The 18,285-nt window shown below is 35.7% G+C and overlaps 2 non-coding genes across 2 annotated transcripts; one reads left to right on the forward strand and one right to left on the reverse strand.

Moving 5' to 3' along the window:
• The first annotated feature begins 8,743 nt into the window (after positions 1-8,743).
• TRNAS-GCU lies at positions 8,744-8,825 on the forward strand. The gene has a single exon. It is a non-coding gene; the product is annotated as a tRNA-Ser (tRNA).
• Positions 8,826-15,529: 6,704 nt separating this feature from the next.
• On the reverse strand, positions 15,530-15,601 carry TRNAA-CGC. Its single transcript has one exon. It is a non-coding gene; the product is annotated as a tRNA-Ala (tRNA).
• Between the last annotated feature and the right edge of the window lie 2,684 nt (positions 15,602-18,285).

Raw genomic sequence — 18,285 nt, forward strand, 5'->3', positions numbered from 1 at the left:
ACATTTCATTTGTCACACATGAAGCAGTCTTTTAAAAGATGGAGCTTAAAGCAGATGAATTGTATAATCACGAATTTGGTGTGGAAAGTTATAGCAATTGCCTAATATTCGACATAGATTCAGAGTATAAGGATAAACTCATTTTAAGGATATTAAGAGGTTAGAATATTGTACAGTTAAGACTCCGAACATAAAAACAAGTGAGAAAAGTTTTCTTGACTGAGTCATTTGAACATAGATTCTTTCTGAAGCAATTGGCCGTAGTAAGTAATAGGAGGAGCTATGTTAAAGTGTAGACTTTTAGGAAGAAGAGCTTCTTTTAAAAATCTTAAACCAATACTAAGCAAAGAAGCTTTGCTTACAAAGAAACTAAATGTTTATAATTAAATTCAGAAATGAAATTTGATACATGTGTAAGGCTGAGATAATATAGACCAGAATTTGCCATTTCTGAATCATGTCTTCCAGGAGACCAGCAATGTAAGATTTGGTTTAAGCCAGCCATCAGGGGAAAATAGTAGAATACAACCAAGGCAGTAATAATAATGAGATTGACAAAGTTTCAGAGGGACAGTTTCTGATGTTGTATATAACCTTTTGACCAGACAATCTATAATTCAACTGGCAGGTTTGTTTGGAAATTAAAGATTGAGTAAAAAATTATAAAAAGCATATTTAAACTTTATTCAATCTACTTTTCAGCATAAAAGAAAAAAAAAAAAAACTGTTGACTTCATAGGCAGAGGAGACCATAGATGCAGATTCTATTCTAAAGATGTACAATAAAATGATATTCAGATTTCAGCAAACATGGAACGATATGATATTTGCATCTCCAACTAAAATGGGAAGGTACCATAGTCTTTATAATACAGCAATATAGGAAATGATAATGTATCATCATTAACATAATATCCATTGATAAAATCATATCACTTTCTGATGTTGAGTCATTTAGCAGTGGTGAGGTCTTTGGTGACAAGAACTTTCTTTTCTGTGTGGTAGCATTACTCATAGAGGCAGTTTCCAGGATGTATCCTTATGGTGTTTTCTTCCTAGGATGCTCACTGTAAGAGCAGGATTAGTAGCAGGACCAGCAGTGAGGATGGGGATAGGGGTAGGGGTGTACCTACTTTAGGCCTTTTGGATTTGCCTATCTGTCAATGACAGTCAATCAGGAGGTAGGGTTAGGGTGATGATGTGGAAAGTGGGCCCTTTCTCCAGTTAATTTTTCCCTCCCAAAGTTCAGGCTTTAGGGGCCAGCCTGGAAATAGGACCCACTGGTCTCAACAGCCCTGTTATTCTTATGGCTTGGATTCAAGGTCTTGCGCTATCTCCATCAGAGTGTAAGAAAAGGTGGTGGTGGTTTGATTTGACTTGAGTGACATGTCCTGTCTCTCCCTCATCTAGGCTGGCTTGGTGCCATGTAAGATGGTCATTGCATACCATCTACTAGTTCAGGTATAGGACCAGAGAGGTCATCATGTGGCAGAAGAATTAGGTCTATCCAATCAGGCACTAGACCAACTTATATTACAGGTAAATCTGAAAAAATTGTTATGGATCCAGGCCATAGTGCTAGACATTGCTCCTGTTAATTGTGCCTTATGTGTTTTGAGTAATTTTTATTTCATTTTGCTGCTTTGTTTAGTCAAGGACTTGTGCTTATATTCTAATGATGTCTATTATTGCTTCCCTCATTGCTTATTTGCACATACAGTAATGACTATAGTTAATATTGTTTTTATAGACTTCTTGATATTTTGCTTTGCCAGTTATAATTTTTCCTGTGAACTATGGATATGTATGTACTCTTGATTTGCTTTTCGTATGTCCTATATAATTATATGTGATATTACTTAAGTATCTTCCATTAAATGATCCTTTGTATAGTGTCATCTCTGTTGAATTTACTATTAATAAACATTTGTTTTTGTGAGTATCATAGTATCATTCCCTGGGATGTCAGAACAATCAAATGATATCAAGTGTTGATGTTTCTGTTTATGCTATATAGCTACAGGTGCCAAACATATCCTGCACTATTTTGGGTTTTTTTTTTTGTTTGTTTTTTGGTTTTTTTTGCTTGATTTCTGGCTTTTGAGGCATAGCAATCTCAGACTTCTGGAAGAAAGAAGGATGGCAAGGGATTTGGAAGTGGAGTTTAAGTGTTGGAGCACCTCCTCCTATCTTTGGAAGGAACAAGGAAAAATATTGATACCTTGTCATATTGCTCTCTTAGTACTCTCCTCCAGAGACATTATGAGAGCAATGGATTGCTGCTATTCTTCCAATAGAGGTATGGCTAATGTAATGTGGAAAGACATTGGTTAAATGTGACTGTCCCCCTCAAAGACACTTTCCTTCTAAACCCTGCAGATAGTAGAACAGCCATGTTTAATTGCTTCTCTCCAGTGTTCAAACAAAGGTCCCTGCTTTTGCAGTGAGCATGCTTGACCTGTAGCATTTCTACTGAACTGAATTCCACAAGCATTTATGAAGTATCTATTATGGGCATGGCATTGTCTTAAGTGTTGGTAGTACATTTCCTTTCAATATCTTATTCTTTGCCAGCATACTTTTCAATCCAATGAAAGAGAGACCATATATAAGGGAATGGTGGCAAGAGATGAATATATTGGTTTCAAAAGTCATTGGGGTGAATGTCTCTGAGTGAAGTCATAAGAGAATAGATTGCCACATTACTTCCTAAAAAAGTAAAAATGTTAATTTGATTATGGTTCCAGAGCTAGAAAGGGTAAGGAATAGAATATATAGTTATCAGGATGGAGAAGTAAAGTGAAACTTGACTGTAGAGCTAATCTAATACAGACACATAGAAGACAGTCACTAATCAGAAATAAGAATTCTGAACCTGAATCAGAATTTTGAAACGGTTGAATCATCCAAACACTGTCCAGCCAAGTAGCGTAATTACAACTTAAAACTAATATAAGGGGACTATTTAGGATGGAAAATGGAGAATAGATGGAACAGACATTCATGCAACTATCACTATTTCTTCAGAAAGTTCAACTGACACAGCTAGGATCAGCTAAGTCACTCTAGAATAAGAGTCCTCTGAATCTGCAAGAAATCATACTATACTATGACATTACTAAGAGTCTATAGTTAATATCATAAGCACTATATTATAATTTCATCAGCAGATTGTTCTTCCTGAAAAGATCAGAATAATTGGGGCAAATTATTATGGAAATAACCTCTTCAGTTGTTAGTCTGGAGGTATGATTCTTGCTTATGATTAGAGACATTCTTGACTTAACCTTCCCCTGCACTTATGCCTTTCATAAAGGAAGAAAAAAAAATTAGAACTGGAAGAAAAATCTGGAAATGGGGCCTTCTTCCCGCCACTTTTATCCCCCAAAGACCTTGCCTGTTCTACACTTACGCCCACTAGATCAATTGACCTTTTAGTCTAATAAACTTATTTTGTCTAATCACAACACAATTACCTGTATACCTTCATATTCAGTTTTCAAAATTAAAAATGTATACATTTATAAAGGCATTTCATTCGAAGAGCACAAGATAACTACTTTGCCTACTCTGTTGTTATTAATGCTCACAAATGAATTGTTATCTCCTTTGAACTGGTTAATTTTAAGAGGCTAAGGTAAGTCAATAGGAGTCAGAAAGAGACTCCTTTCAAGCACATTCATAAACCCACACAAGAGCCTTAAAAATTCTCAGTTGAGGGAGAGGAGAGAGATGGCATGATAAAACAGACTGGCACCTTAAATAACATGCCAACATGTGAGATCTAGAATCCTGAAAGATTTCATACGGCAGTAAACTTTTTTCTTTCACCCCAACTCACTTTATCATTCCACTAGAAGGGAAATACAATCCAAATTGAGAAAGCAAAAGAGAGTGTGTGAGAGTTAAGATTATACTTCAAATAACAGGTGAGAGTGATGAATGAGATTTCCCAAGTTAATATTTGGTGTTACGATCTAAACAATCTCAGTTTAAATCTACTTTATTCTAAAAGAATGTATATTTCTCTTTTCCTTGCAAAAAACAAAGCACAACAAAACAATAACAAAACATTCTGACTGTCCACAAGTTGGGATTGATTCTAAAGAGAATCTTTTATACCTCATTCAGTCAATAACTTTTGTTTTTGTTTTTCAGTCGTTTTCTGTAGTGCTTAACTTTTCATGACGCCATTTGGGGTTTTCTTGGCAAAAATGCTGGAGTGGTTTGCCATTTCCTTCTTTAGCATATTTTACAGATGAGGAAACTGAGATAAACAAAGTAAAGTGACTTGCCCAGGGTCACACAGCTAATGAGTCTGAGGCTGAATTTGAACTCAGGAAGATGAGGCTTCTTGACTCCAGACCCAGCACTACTTGGGATCTTGGAAAAAGCAAAAACAACCTTGGGCATCATTTAAAGGGATCTACAGTCTAGACAGGGTCCTCAAACTATGGCCTGCGGGCCAGATGCGGCAGCTGAGGACGATTATCCCCCTCACCCAGGGCTATGAAGTTTCTTTATTTAAAGGCCCACAAAACAAAGTTTTTGTTTTTACTATAGTCCGGCTCTCCAACAGTCTGAGGGACGGTGAACTGGCCCCCTATTTAAAAAGTTTGAGGACCCCTGCTCTACAAAAAGAAGTCATAGGTCTTTGGGAGTGGATCAAGTGAAGGCAACTACAATAACAAGAACAAAAAAGCAAAAGGCATTCTGTTTCTAACTAGAGTCAGGCCTAGTAATCAACTCTAGGTATACCAAAAAAGTCTTTACCCTTAAGGGGTTTGAGTTTCACCAGAAGGAAAGTGTAAACAAAAGGAAGCTTAGTCCACTTTGCTCCAAGGTACTTAAGTTTAGAAGGTGAAAGTCTGCAACACTAAAACAATTGAGCTAAGCATTGTGTAGAAAAAATTTACACAATAAGCATTGTGTAAAAAATGAAAGCGATCTCTTGCTGTGTCCCACGATCCATGTAGTAGGACTCTAGCTCATACCCTACTTGGACCCTTTTGTACTGTCTGCCCTAAACTTTTAGCTTAACTGCCAAAATTGCTCATTCTGACTGATCCAGAGCGCATTGGCTTTCATATTTTTAAAAGATAGTGCATGATTTAGACAAAAAGGATGATACCATAAGTAAATTAGGAGGGCAAAGAATAGTCTGCTCCATTTCAATGGCTCAGGGAAGAATTCATGACCAAATAAGAGAGAGAGAACATTTCAAAATGTAAAATAGATAATTTTGATTATATTAAATTAAGAGGCTTTTGTACAAACAAAAGCAATGCAACCAAGATTAGAAAGAAATCAGAAAGCTAGGAAACAATCTTTACAGCAAATATTACTGATAAAGACCCTACTCCTCCAAATATCTAGAGAACTGAATCAGGCTGATAAATGGTATCTATATTCATATGAAAAAGTGCTCTAAATTACATTTGATTAGAGAAATACAAATTAAAACAACTCTGAGGTGCCACCTTATACCTAAGAAATTGGCTAATGGAAGAAAAAAAGAAAATGACAAATGTTGGAGAAAATGTGGGAAAATTGGAACACTGTTGGTGGAGCTCTGAACTGATCCAACCATTCTGGAGAACAGTTTTGAACTGTGTCAAAGAGCTACCAAACAACCATGCATACCCTTTAATCCAGCAATACCACCCCTAGGTCTGTATTCCAAAGAGAGGTAAGAGATAGACAGAGACAGAGAATAGAATCTACATGTGCAAAAATATTTATAGAAGCTCTTTTCCTGATGGTAAAACATTGGAAATTATGAGGATGTTCATTAATTGGGGAATAGCTAAAGAAGTTGGATATAAATGTAATGGAATATTATTGTGCAATACTGATGAGCAAAGAGATTTCAGAAAAAAACTGTAAAAAGATTATTTGAAGGAACTAGAGATATTGAACTTGGAAAACATAATCTGAGAACAAAAATGGGGTGGAGATGCTGCTTTTTGGATACAATACAAATTCCTCAGCCTGGCATTTAAACCCCTCCACACTCTGATTCCCATCTACTTTGGCAGGTGCTTCATTACTCCTCATCACAAGTTTCTGTCAAACAGATCTATGAGATTTCCTAATTTGGTGCATTCCCCTCCTTACCTTCCCCTTCCCCCTTTTTTGCCCTTTTTCATTCTACCCTAACATCAATACTCACTTCTGCCTCAGCTTCAAATTTCAGCTCTGATGTAACTTGTTCTAGGAAACCCTTCCTCACTCTTCCCAATTGTTAATGTGCATTGGATTCCAAAATTACTCTTATTTGTTTATTTTATACACAATATGGCCATATAATACAACAAGCTCCTTGAATTCAGGGGCTGAAAATTTTTAGTCTTCTTACTGGAAAATGTGAATCCATCTACTTTGACAGTTCAAGTCAATTGATTGACTACCACAACCTTACTCCACACATTAAAATTCCTCTTCATCTATCACTTGCTTCCTTTATTCTTGTTTAAAAAATAATAATAATAACCCATTTCCTTGCTAAATTTAATTTAGTAATTCTACCCTAGATCTAACTCTTCCTCTCTCTCCTGGAAGCTTACCTTCTTAATCTCCCTGCCCCTATCTGCTGGCTCCCTACATACTTACTCAGGTTCAACCAAACTTTCCTTTCACTCCAGCTGTTATCCAATAGCTTAGCTTCCTTTCATAGGCGATTTCTTAGAAACAACCACATGTCCATTTCCTCACTTGCCCTTCACTTTCCAAACTTTTACCATACAGTTCTGTTACAAGAGCCAACTAAAATTGCTCTCAATGATTTTTGATGTGCTAAATCTAATGGTCTTTTCTTAGTTCTCTTAACATGCTTATATCATTTGAAATCAATCATCTTTTCTTTTATACATTCTATTCACTTGGTTTCCATAACACTGCTTCTCTAATTCTTTTACCTCTTTGACCAGTCTTTCTAATTTTCCTTTAATGAATCAACAATTACTCCCTGATCTTGTCTCTATGCATAGGTTAGAAGAAGAAAATCCCCAATAATTAGTAGCAAATGCTAAATGGATAAATAAATGTGTGAAGTATGTAGTAATACTAAAAAGTGAAAATAAAACCCAACATACAACTAATATTCTAGAATTGTTTATTGGGAGAGGGATAAAATTGGGGGGATGGGGACATAATTAACCAGATCTGAAATGAACAAGGAGAATAGATTGAATATAAAATGATTTAGGTTCTTTCTGGTTATGTTCTTTCAGGCCTTTAGAGAGCCTGGCTTATGCCAGCCAACAGTACATTGAAACAAGTCCCAGAATTTATATGATGGGCAAATGATAAATCTTTAACAATAATACAATTTGAGTTTCCATTACAAGAGAAAAATAACTCTTGCTTCTGAAGTCACCCTTAAAGTTTCACTTCAGTATCTTCTCTAAAAGGTTTAAGAGTATTAATTGGCCAGTTTACATAGGACTGATCTTATGTACAGTTGTGTTTTTTTGTCTCTTCCCTCCCCCCCAAATGTATGATTGTTCTTTTGGGCAACTCAACTGACCTAGAGTCTATGTTTTGCTTCTAAGAGACTACTAGAGGTTGCCAATCCTTCTGCCAATAGCTAGCCTCTCTTTAATTCAGTCAAATTTCACTGAAAATTTTCTTCACATCTCATAAAATGATGACAAAAAGTAGATATTGTTTTTTATTGTGTCTAACCCTTTTTCAGCTCTTTGTTTCAATTACCTGCCTCTCTACCTTTGGTAATTTCATCAGCTGGGTGATGAAGGGAGAGGGGTGGTGGTAGTCAATCAATCAACTTGCTGTGTCCTAAGCAACCCCTTCCTCCATCTCCCATTTTCCCCCTTCCTCTCCTACATCACCAGATCCAACACACAATAAACTATTTCTTTTCTCTCATTTGTAAGCACAGTTCAGGGCAATAAGTCAAAGACAACCTATACAGCCATTTTAGACCTTCAATGGCCACAGCAGACAATCTGATCACTAACTAGAATCAAGAGAATCTTGCTAACAAGTCCCGGAGGTGGGGGAGTGGGGAGGAAGAGAAAGAAGTGTTTGGAAAATAACATCTACGAAATGATCCACTTTCCCCCACTCCTTCACTGCAATTAACAGTCTCTTCTGTTACCTCTCTGCCCTTCTGAGTGCACTGGATTTCTACGCACTCAGATACCTCCAATTTTTAACTCTTACTGATGCAGGATTTTTTTTTTCTTTCCTTCTTAATGATAGACTGTTCTTGCTTTCCCTCCGAGATTATCTCCAATTTATCTTGTACGTACCTTGTTTTAGACATAGTATGTTCGTCATCCAGTTAGACTATAAAAACCTCGATAATGGGTACAATTTTTACCTTTCTAATCTCAGTGCCTAAGCAGAATGCCTGGCATATAATAGTTGCTTAAAGTGTTGTTTTAATAACATTTTTTTTTCTTGAGTAGAAGGCAGGAAAAACAATAGTTTTAATGAAAAGTGAGAGAAAAGCATCAGATATAAGAACAATAGAAACTCTCAAAGAAGGCTTTGCAAACATATTTACTGTTGGAGAACAATATTTTTATAAATGTGTTTCCAAAATCCGTTGCCAGTTCTTTAAAATAAATAAGAATGTTATCTCAAATTAAATATATATGTGTACTTACTGATACAAATACAGACATGAATATCATTAAATTACAAACCTAAAATTTAAAAAAAAAAAAATCGTGGCAATAACTACTGAAAGAAAAAATAAGAAGCGAGTCCCTTCGTCGACGAGGTGGCCGAGTGGTTAAGGCGATGGACTGCTAATCCATTGTGCTCTGCACGCGTGGGTTCGAATCCCATCCTCGTCGCACTTATTAAAATGTTGGATGCTTTTTGCTCTGAAGATACATATTGAAGGTGATTAACTGTCATAAATCGCTACTCTTGGAGGAGTGCTCTTGCATGACTCTTCGTGACCCTATTCGGAAATTTTTTAGCAAAGACACGTGGTGTTTTGCCACTTCTCCAATTCATTTTATTATCTGTAAAAAGTAACTAAGGTAAACAGGGTTAAGTGATTTGCTTGACAAACAGCCACTTAGCTAGATCACCTCGGTGTTGCTACAGACAGCAAATGCCATACAACTGTGACCCCTATCCAGGGTATTTATCAGAAAAAGTCATGACTTTTACCTCGGAAATTATGCTTTCCTATTTCCTAATTAAACTCAATATGTCAGCCCCCACAGCAAGAACTCCCAATGACGCCTTGTTTTCTAAATTGAAACCTCAAACCTTCAGACTTCAACAATCTTGCCGATTTATTTTCAACAACTATTTATTGAGCGCTAACTATATGCTGAGCACAATAAAGAGCTATGAGAGCAGATGCAAAAGTTAAATATTAAGATAGTGTTGCTGTCCTAATGGAAAAGTCTTCCCACTTTGATCTTCCTTTTTTTTTTTTTGACCAGGTCAGCCAGAATTTTCTATAACACTTTGCTCTTGCTATTTTGCCCACTAGGAATAGACTTCCTTCTTTGCCTCCCTCATTCCACTCATTTCCAATCTCCAGCCCCATGTGGCTCTCTACTCCCATCTCCTTTCATATTTCTCAGGATTCACAAAATCCTAGAAATAGAATCCAAGAGCCAGTAAGATAACTACTAAAGTACAGAGAGATTTGTTAGAAATACACTTTTGACACTGAAAATCAGATACCAAGGAAATTTTATTAAGGAAGAATCTTAAGGAATTGTCTTAACATTTCTGACCACAAGTGGGCCCACTCCTCTTCCGGAGGAGAGAGCACTGAGCACAGAAATGGGAGAACCTTTATAAGTGCAGCCCCTCCCTGCAAAGAATTATTGGTCCATTTATTCTGGGTTACAATCTTTCTGATATGCATACTACATGTTTCCCCTTAATATGTATAACACATGTTCCCCCTCCCTCACCATACATCCCATGTTCAAAAATGGCAGAAAACTTCTCCTAAGGGTGTGTTGTTTAATTTCAATTAGTCTCTTAAGCAGAGGCAATAGTAATTTGGTCAAGTCAGGTCATTGACCCCCACTATTGTGGGCTAGATGAGCTATTTATCTTAAGTTTGTGGTTTTTCTCAAAACCACAAGACTCTTTCTAATTGGCTGAATACACACCTGTATCGGCTTTTCAGCATTTCTCACAGGCTGCAAACATGTAAGTAGGGAGAGTTATTAGAACTGCTTAATTGCAATTAGACATCCTAAACTTAATATTCTAAAATTGAACTCAAATCTTCCACTTTTTCTTTCTCCTCTTCTTATTTTCCCAATTATTGTGGAGGATATCATAATCCTCCTGATTATCCAAGTTCATAACCTAGATATCCTCCATGACTTCTCACTTACTTTCATCCATCCCCATCTAATCTGTTTCAAGTCGATTTTACTTTTGTAATTTATTTCAGATTTTACACCTTCTCTCTGACACTAACTCCACATTCATGAGGCCTCCACCTCATGCCTGGACTATTAAAATAGCATTTTTGTTGGTCTCCCTGATTGAAGTCTCTCTTCACTTCAATCCAGTCTTACCTTCCTAAAATTCAAGTTTAACTGTATCAACCTCCTTTTCAATAAACTCCAGTAGCTCCTTTTTACATTCAAGATTTTATGATTATTAACAGGATCTTTGTTTATATTTATACAAAATCCTTTGGTATTAGAAATCTTTCATAACCTGGCCCACTTCTACCTTTCCAGGCATTTCTTCCATTCATTTGTCGTTTGCCTTTCGTTCTTAAAGAGGACCATGACATCAGAAAGGTGATGGCATGACTTGCAATTTAATTGGATTTAAGTGAGGGAAGAGTATGCAAAGTCACCAATCTCATCCTATCCTCTAGAGTCATCTGGTTCCAGTAGCAAGATATAGATCAATATAAGTGGAAATCACTGTCTCCAGTCATCCAGCACCTTGCTTGGTTCCAGTGATACTATCCTCCTTACAATGTTTCTCACAAGACACTCAATCTCCCTACTGTGGGCACTAGCACTTCCCCATATGTGGAGTTCTCTCACTCTTTGTGCCTGCCTCCTGGCTTCCTTCAAGTTCCACCTAAAATCTCACCTTCTGCAAGAGGGCTTTCTTGATTTCATTATGCTAGTGACTTTACTATATTAATTTTTCTATCTTTTTTCTGTGTATGTATCAGTTTTTGTTGCATGTTGTCTCCCTCCCATTAGACTATGAGTTCCTTGGACCTTAGTATACTTATTGACTACAAGTGACTGGCACATATTAGGAGCTTAGTGCTTCATGACTACACTTCAAGTGGTATTTTTCATAAAGTAATATACAGAAGCTTTAAATCTTCCTATTATAATTATTTCATTTACAGATATTTAACATTTAAATGTACATCTACACTTAAGAAACTTCAACTGAGAGAAAAAGAACCTGGAGTCAATTAAAAAGTTTAAGAGAATAATGAATCCCAATTCAGAATTAGAAAATCATTCTTGTACTGGTAAAAATGCACTATTCCTAGAGAAGAAGTTTTCAATGTTAGGTGTGGTTAGCAAAGGAATTTACAAAAATTAATCCCTTAGGCAAGCAGAAAGAAGGTTCTGATAATGGAGATCAGTTTACTTCCTTGATCACTCTCTAAAAGTAATCCAGTCATAAATCCAAGTTTTGTGAAGACCCTGAGACTAAATTTTCCCTATAAAACAATTTATGTCCCAGAGCTATGCTGCTGTCCTCCTTTGGGTCTATCTAACAGAGGGCACTCCACCTGCTGATGTCTTTCTCCTTACCTTTCCTTACAGCTAACTAACTCTTAGGGTGTTAAGTCCCTTTCAGGATTTAGCCTGAACCTCATGGCATGCTCCCTTTCTACTGGGAAATTGTGAGTTCCACTGAGGAACTGGTCTTTCATATGCTCTCCCAACTCTGTTTCATATTTACTATTCCCGGTGTCTATTGTATCCCTGCATTTTGTCTGTAACCTCTTCCCTAAATAAATGTACCTTCTGCCAAAAAGAATAGACATTGTGAATCCTTCACATGACTGAATCCCAACTTTTAGTACCTGCCATTATTTGGTGACAAATTCCATATCATAAATAATATCATTAATGACAATACTTTTCTCCCTATTCATTTATTTAAGAATATAAATATTCAATATTGGGGACAAGCTAGCTACAACTAGGGCTATCAAAATGTATAATTCAAGATATCTGCACTTCAAGAATATAGAGTGTAGTGATTTTCAATCTAGGAAATTTTCAGTTAATGCCAGAACTAATAATAATAAAAAAGACAAACAAGGAAGCTAGCAAGCCTATCATCTGACTTGTCAAAAATAATAAGATTTGCTGATAACTTTATATTCTCTCTTTTATCATGGAAAAGATGTAAGCACCAGAGAACTTATCTTTAGTTGTGAAATATGTTCATTCACTAGGGTTTCTAACCTTGCCCAGAAAATGTGGGGTGTGGATCCTTCAGTCATGTGTATCTTCCGCCCACCCCCACCCCAATCTCAATATCTACCCTCCTCATCCTAGTCATTTATGTTCATTCAACAACCATTTCCTAAATATCTACATGAAGAGAGCATAGTGCTTGCTAAACAATGTGCAAAGGAGCTCAAATCAAGTCACTTTCAATTTCTGCTGTGTTGGTCACCAGTTTGAAGATAAATAAAATTTTGCAGTCCCCTAAGATTGGAATGTACTTCTGCTTTATTTTTGCCTAGCAAAATTCCTTTAAAACAGCAAATGACAATTTATATAATCAGACCTTTCCAGTTCTTCTGGTAGATAGGTCCCTCTCCTTGGAATTAAATCATATGAATTTATATTTTAATTTTTTTAACATCTACTGGTCATCCTGCCATCTGGGGGAGGGGGTGGGGGGCTAAGAGGTGAAAAATTGGAACAAGAGGTTTGGCAATTGTTAATGCTGTAAAGTTACCCATGCATATAACCTGTAAATAAAAGGCTATTAAATAAAAAAATAAATTTAAAAAAATTAAAAAAAAAAAAGGAATTAAATCATATGTGTTCATTCAAAAGACTCTGGATCCCTTGCAGATGCTATGATGGTATACTTAGAGAACCCTAGAGATTCTACTAAAAAGCTATTAGAAATAATTCATAACTTTAGCAAAGTTGCAGGATACAAAATAAATCCCCATAAATCCCCAGCATTTTTGTACATCACCAACAAAATCCAACAGCAAGAGATACAAAGAGAAATTCCATTCAAAATAACTGTCGATAGCATAAAATATTTGGGAATCTACTAAAGGAAAGTCAGGAATTATATGAGCAAAATTACAAAAAAAAAACTTTCCACACAAAAAAAGTCAGATTTAAATAATTGGAAAGATATTAAGTGCTCTTGGATAGGCCAAGCGAATATAATAAAGATGACAATACTCCCTAAATTAATCTATTTATTTAGTGCTATACCAATCAGAGTCCCAAGAAAATATTTTAATGATCTAGAAAAAAATAACAACAAAATTCATATGGAAGAGCAAAAGGTCAAGAATCTCAAGGAAATTAATGAAAAAAAAATCAAATGAAGGTGGCCTAGCTGTACCTGATCTAAAACTATATTATAAAACAGCTGTCACCAAAACTATTTGGTATTAGCTAAGAAATAGATTAGTTGATCAGTGGAATAGGTTAGGTTCACAAGACAAAATAGTCAAGTACAGCAATCTGGTGTTTGACAAACCCAAAGATGATAACTTTTGGGATAAGAATTCATTATTTGACAAAAACTGCCGGGAAAAGCGGAAATTAGTATGGCAGAAATTAGGCATGGACCCACACTTAACACTGTATACCAAGATAAGATCAAAATGGGTCCTTGATTTAGGAATAAAGAACGAGATTATAAATAAATTAGAGGAACATAGGATAGTTTACCTCTCAGACTTGTAGAGGAGGAAGAAATTTGTGACCAAAGATGAACGAGAGATCATTTATTGATCACAAAATATAAATTTTTGATTATATCAAATTAAAAAGCCTTTGTACAAACAAAACTAATGCAAACAAATTAGAAGGGAAGCAGCAAACTGGGAAAACATTTTCAGTTAAAGGTTCTGATAGAGGCCTCATTTCCAAAATATATAAAGAATTGACTCTAATTTATAAGAAATCAAGCCATTCTCCAATTGATAAATGGTCAAAGGATATGACAGGCAATTCTCAGACAAAGAAATTGAAACTATTTCTACTCATATGAGTGTTCCAAATCACTATTGATCAGAAAAATGCAAATTAAGACAACTCTGAGATACCACTACACACCTGGCAGATTGGCTAAGATGACAGGAAAAAATAATGATGAATGTTGGAGGGGATGCAGGGAAAACTGGGACACTGATGCATTGTTGGTGGAGTTGTGAACAAATCCAACCATTCTGGAGAGCAATCTGGAATTATGCCCAAAAAGTTATCAAGCTGTGCATACTCTTTGCACAGCTACTGCACTCTGTGCAGTACTACTACTGGACTTATACCCCAAAGAGATAGTAAAGAAGGGAAAGGGACCTGTATGTGCCAAAATGTTTGTGGCAGCCTTGTTTGTAGTGGCTAGAAACTGGAAAATGAATGGATGCCCATTAATTGGAGAATGGTTGGGTAAACTGTGGCATATGAATGTTATGGAATATTATTGTTCTGTAAGAAATGACCAGCAGGATGAATACAGAGAGTCTTGGAGAGACTTACATGAACTGATGTGAAGTGAAATGAGCAGAACCACGAAATCATTATATACTTCAACAACGATACTGTATGAGGATGTATTCTGACAGAAGTGGATTTCTTCGACAAAGAGAAGATCTAACTCAGTTTCAATTGATCAATGATGGACAGAAACAGCTACACCCAAAGAAAGAACACTGAGAAATGAATGTAAACTGTTTGTATTTTTGTTTTTCCTCCCGGGTTATTTTTACTTTCTGAATCCAATTCTTCCTGTGCAACAAGAGAACTGTTAGGTTCTGTACATATATATTGTATCTAGGATCTACTGTGACCTATTTAATATGTATAGCACTGCTTGCCATCTGGGGGAGGAGGTGGAAGTAGGGAGTGAAAAAGTTGGAACAGAAGTGAGTGCAAGGGATAATGTAAAGAAATTTTTTTCAAAAGAAAAAAAATAAAACTTTTGAATCAAAAAAAAAAAAAAAAAGACTCTGGATCCTTGAGGACTGGGATTGTTGAGGTTCTGTTGTTCCATCCCTAGTACCTTGGCAAAGTGCTTCATAACAAAAAAAAAGATTATTCAGTGATGTTTATTGAATAGTACAGAAATGATAACAAGTATCAGGAACGTTATTTATAAATGCATCTTATACTTTTCCTCCTCAATACATTTCCTAATATAGATGGACTAGCTTAAGGGCAATTTTCTCTCATGTTGCCAACTCTAAGATGAAACTCATGGACCCTTTTATTAGCAGAAATCAGAATGTTCAGAAATCTCAATCCAAGTAATTAATTTGGAAGGAGTCACTCATCTTGTAAACATTAGGAAAGGAAAACGTATTTTCACCTGGAGATGCCGGGGATCGAACCCGGGGCCTCATACATGCGAAGCATGCGCTCTACCACTGAGCTACATCCCCTACGCGGAGGAACTTCCTACAGTTCCAGTTAAATACAGAAAAGTAATTAGAGTGGGGAGAGGTTGTTCATGGATGGGAGTTAAAAGGAGCAAGAAACTATAACTCCTTCCATCTTTTTGTTCATTCCCTCCCCCCGAAAAAAATATCCTTTTGAAGCTAGTCTTAATTTCATAAATCCAGAGTCTCAGTGTTGAAAACAATTTCAACAGTGGTCAAGTCCAATACACACGTGAACAAAGAATTCTTTCTACAACATTTCCACCAAATAGGCATCCAGTTCTTGTTTCAAGACCTACAGTAAGAAGGAAATCCCCTATAATTGGTCATCCAACATATTTCATCTTTGTTATTGTGAGATATTCTCATTCCAGCCACTGATCCACTGCCTTGTGCTAATCCTGAAGCTAGAATCTGTAAATCTCTGTCCAAAGTAAACATAGCTTCAAGAATCCATTGAATTGCACTTTGTTATCCTTAATAAGATTACATTTGTAAACATGAAGATTTTCCTGATTGAGAAAACTGATATAATATACTATGGTGTATTATAGTATAATATACAGAATTGCCCAATAAGTTTACATAGACAATATTTTAAATAGAAGTAAAATTTCCTTTTTGATGATTCTTGATAAGCATCATATTCCTAAAGGCCAATGGGTGTTGAAAAACATGTATTCTAGATAGCATGTATCTTGCTTCATGTTTATAGTAATCTTAGTTCAAAGAACTAAAACCTGAACACCCTAAACTCCTTAGTTTTCTCTCCAGTTCATCTCCATTAAACTCCATTGAGAGGCAAAAGAGTGTTAATTGTATTTCATTTCTAGTTAGAGCAATAGTAATAACACATTTGCATAACATTTTAAGATTTACAGAGCACTTCATTTTAAAACCCTTTTTGTAGGTAGAACAGATACTATTCGGTGTGTGTTGTTGTTACTGTTTTTTTGCTGAGGCAATTGGGGTTAAGTAACCTGCTCAAGGACCAGGAGATCATTATATACTTCAACAACAATACTAGATGATGACCAGTTCTGATGGATCAGGCCATCCTCAGCAACAAGATCAACCAAATCATTTCTAATGGAGCAGTAATGAACTGAACCAGCTATACCCAGAAAAAGAACTCTGGGAGATGACTAAAAACCATTACATTGAATTCCCAATCCCTATATTTATGCACACCTGCATTTTTGATTTCCTTCACAGGCTAATTGTACAATAATTCAGAGTCTGATTCTTTTTGTACAGCAAAATAATGTTTTGGTCATGTATACTTATTATGTATCTAAGTTATATTTTAATGTATTTAACATCTACTGGTCATCCTGCCATTTAGGGGAGGGGGTGGGGGGGTAAGAGGTGAAAAGTTGGAACAAGAGGTTTGGCAATTGTTGATGCTGTAAAGTTACCCATGTATATATCCTGTAAATAAAAGGCTATTAAATTAAAAAAAAAAAAAAAAAAAAAAAGTAACCTGCTCAGGTCACATAGCTAGGAAGTGTTAAGTATCTGAGGTCACATTTGAACTCAGGTCCTCCTGACTTCAAGGCTGATACTCTATCCATTGCACCAACTAGCTTCTCCTAACAAATACAATTCTTTCCATTTCACAGGTAAGGAAACAGTATCAGAAAGTTTAATAACGTGTTTTCAAAGAATAAAACTAGCTAATGTTGATAGTTTTTTTTTTTTTAATGCCAAATTGATGTTTTTTAAAAAGAGTATTCACCAAATTGACTATGTTTTAGAAGGGATTCTTGTTCAGATATGCATTGGATAGTTTCCAAAGTAATCTTCAAGTCTAAAATTATTTAAGTCTATGAAATAGAAATAGAAAGAAAAAGGACACAATGCTTCCCAAGACCACACGAATATGAAAAGTAATCCACTTTGTTTTCCTCATCAAAGGAGGAATCCAGTTTCTTTTGTAACTATAATGCATTGACAATCAACAAAACTACAATAAATCCTAGTGATCCAGAATTGGTTTTGGCCTGTCCTTTCCCTAATTAGGGTGAACTAATTTAAATCACCTAGAAGACAAGTTCTTCTCTAACTAAAAATAATTAAGTCAAGGAAAAAAATAAGTTCCTCTTGGGCCAACAGGTGAATTATTAACTTTGCCTTCAACCGTGATAAAGTCAAGAATGTATCTAAACATCTATTAATCCATCAATGGACAAAAAGACACCAGTAAAATGAGCCTTTATTGGTTTATGGCTGGAAGGGAGTTTTGAGATAGTTAACTCACTTATTTTATCAAAGGAAAAACACAGTTATTTTATCAAAGGAAAAAATGTTTAAGGTCCCAAATAGGGATAGTAAATAACTGTACAGTATTAATAGAGACTTAAGTCCTCTGACCACAAATTCCATCTTCTTTCCACCGTATCGGACTGTTTCTTGACAGTCTTTGAAAATATATAAACACATAACTACACAATAGAAAACAGCATCATTATAGGTTGGACTTATCCAGATTTGGTTTAAAATAGTGGTCTATGTTTGTAACAATACAGTATTTGCTGAGTACTCATTATGTGCAAGGAACTATGCTAAGCATTATGGCAGAGTACAAAAAAAATGTGACATAGTTCCTACACTCAAGAAAGTTCAATCTTCCAGAGAAATAAGACAAATATTATATTCTTCCTAAATTCTAGTTATTTGAACAAGTG

This window comes from Sarcophilus harrisii, chromosome 1, assembly GCF_902635505.1.
Source record: "Sarcophilus harrisii chromosome 1, mSarHar1.11, whole genome shotgun sequence".
Taxonomy (NCBI): Eukaryota; Metazoa; Chordata; class Mammalia; order Dasyuromorphia; family Dasyuridae; genus Sarcophilus; species Sarcophilus harrisii.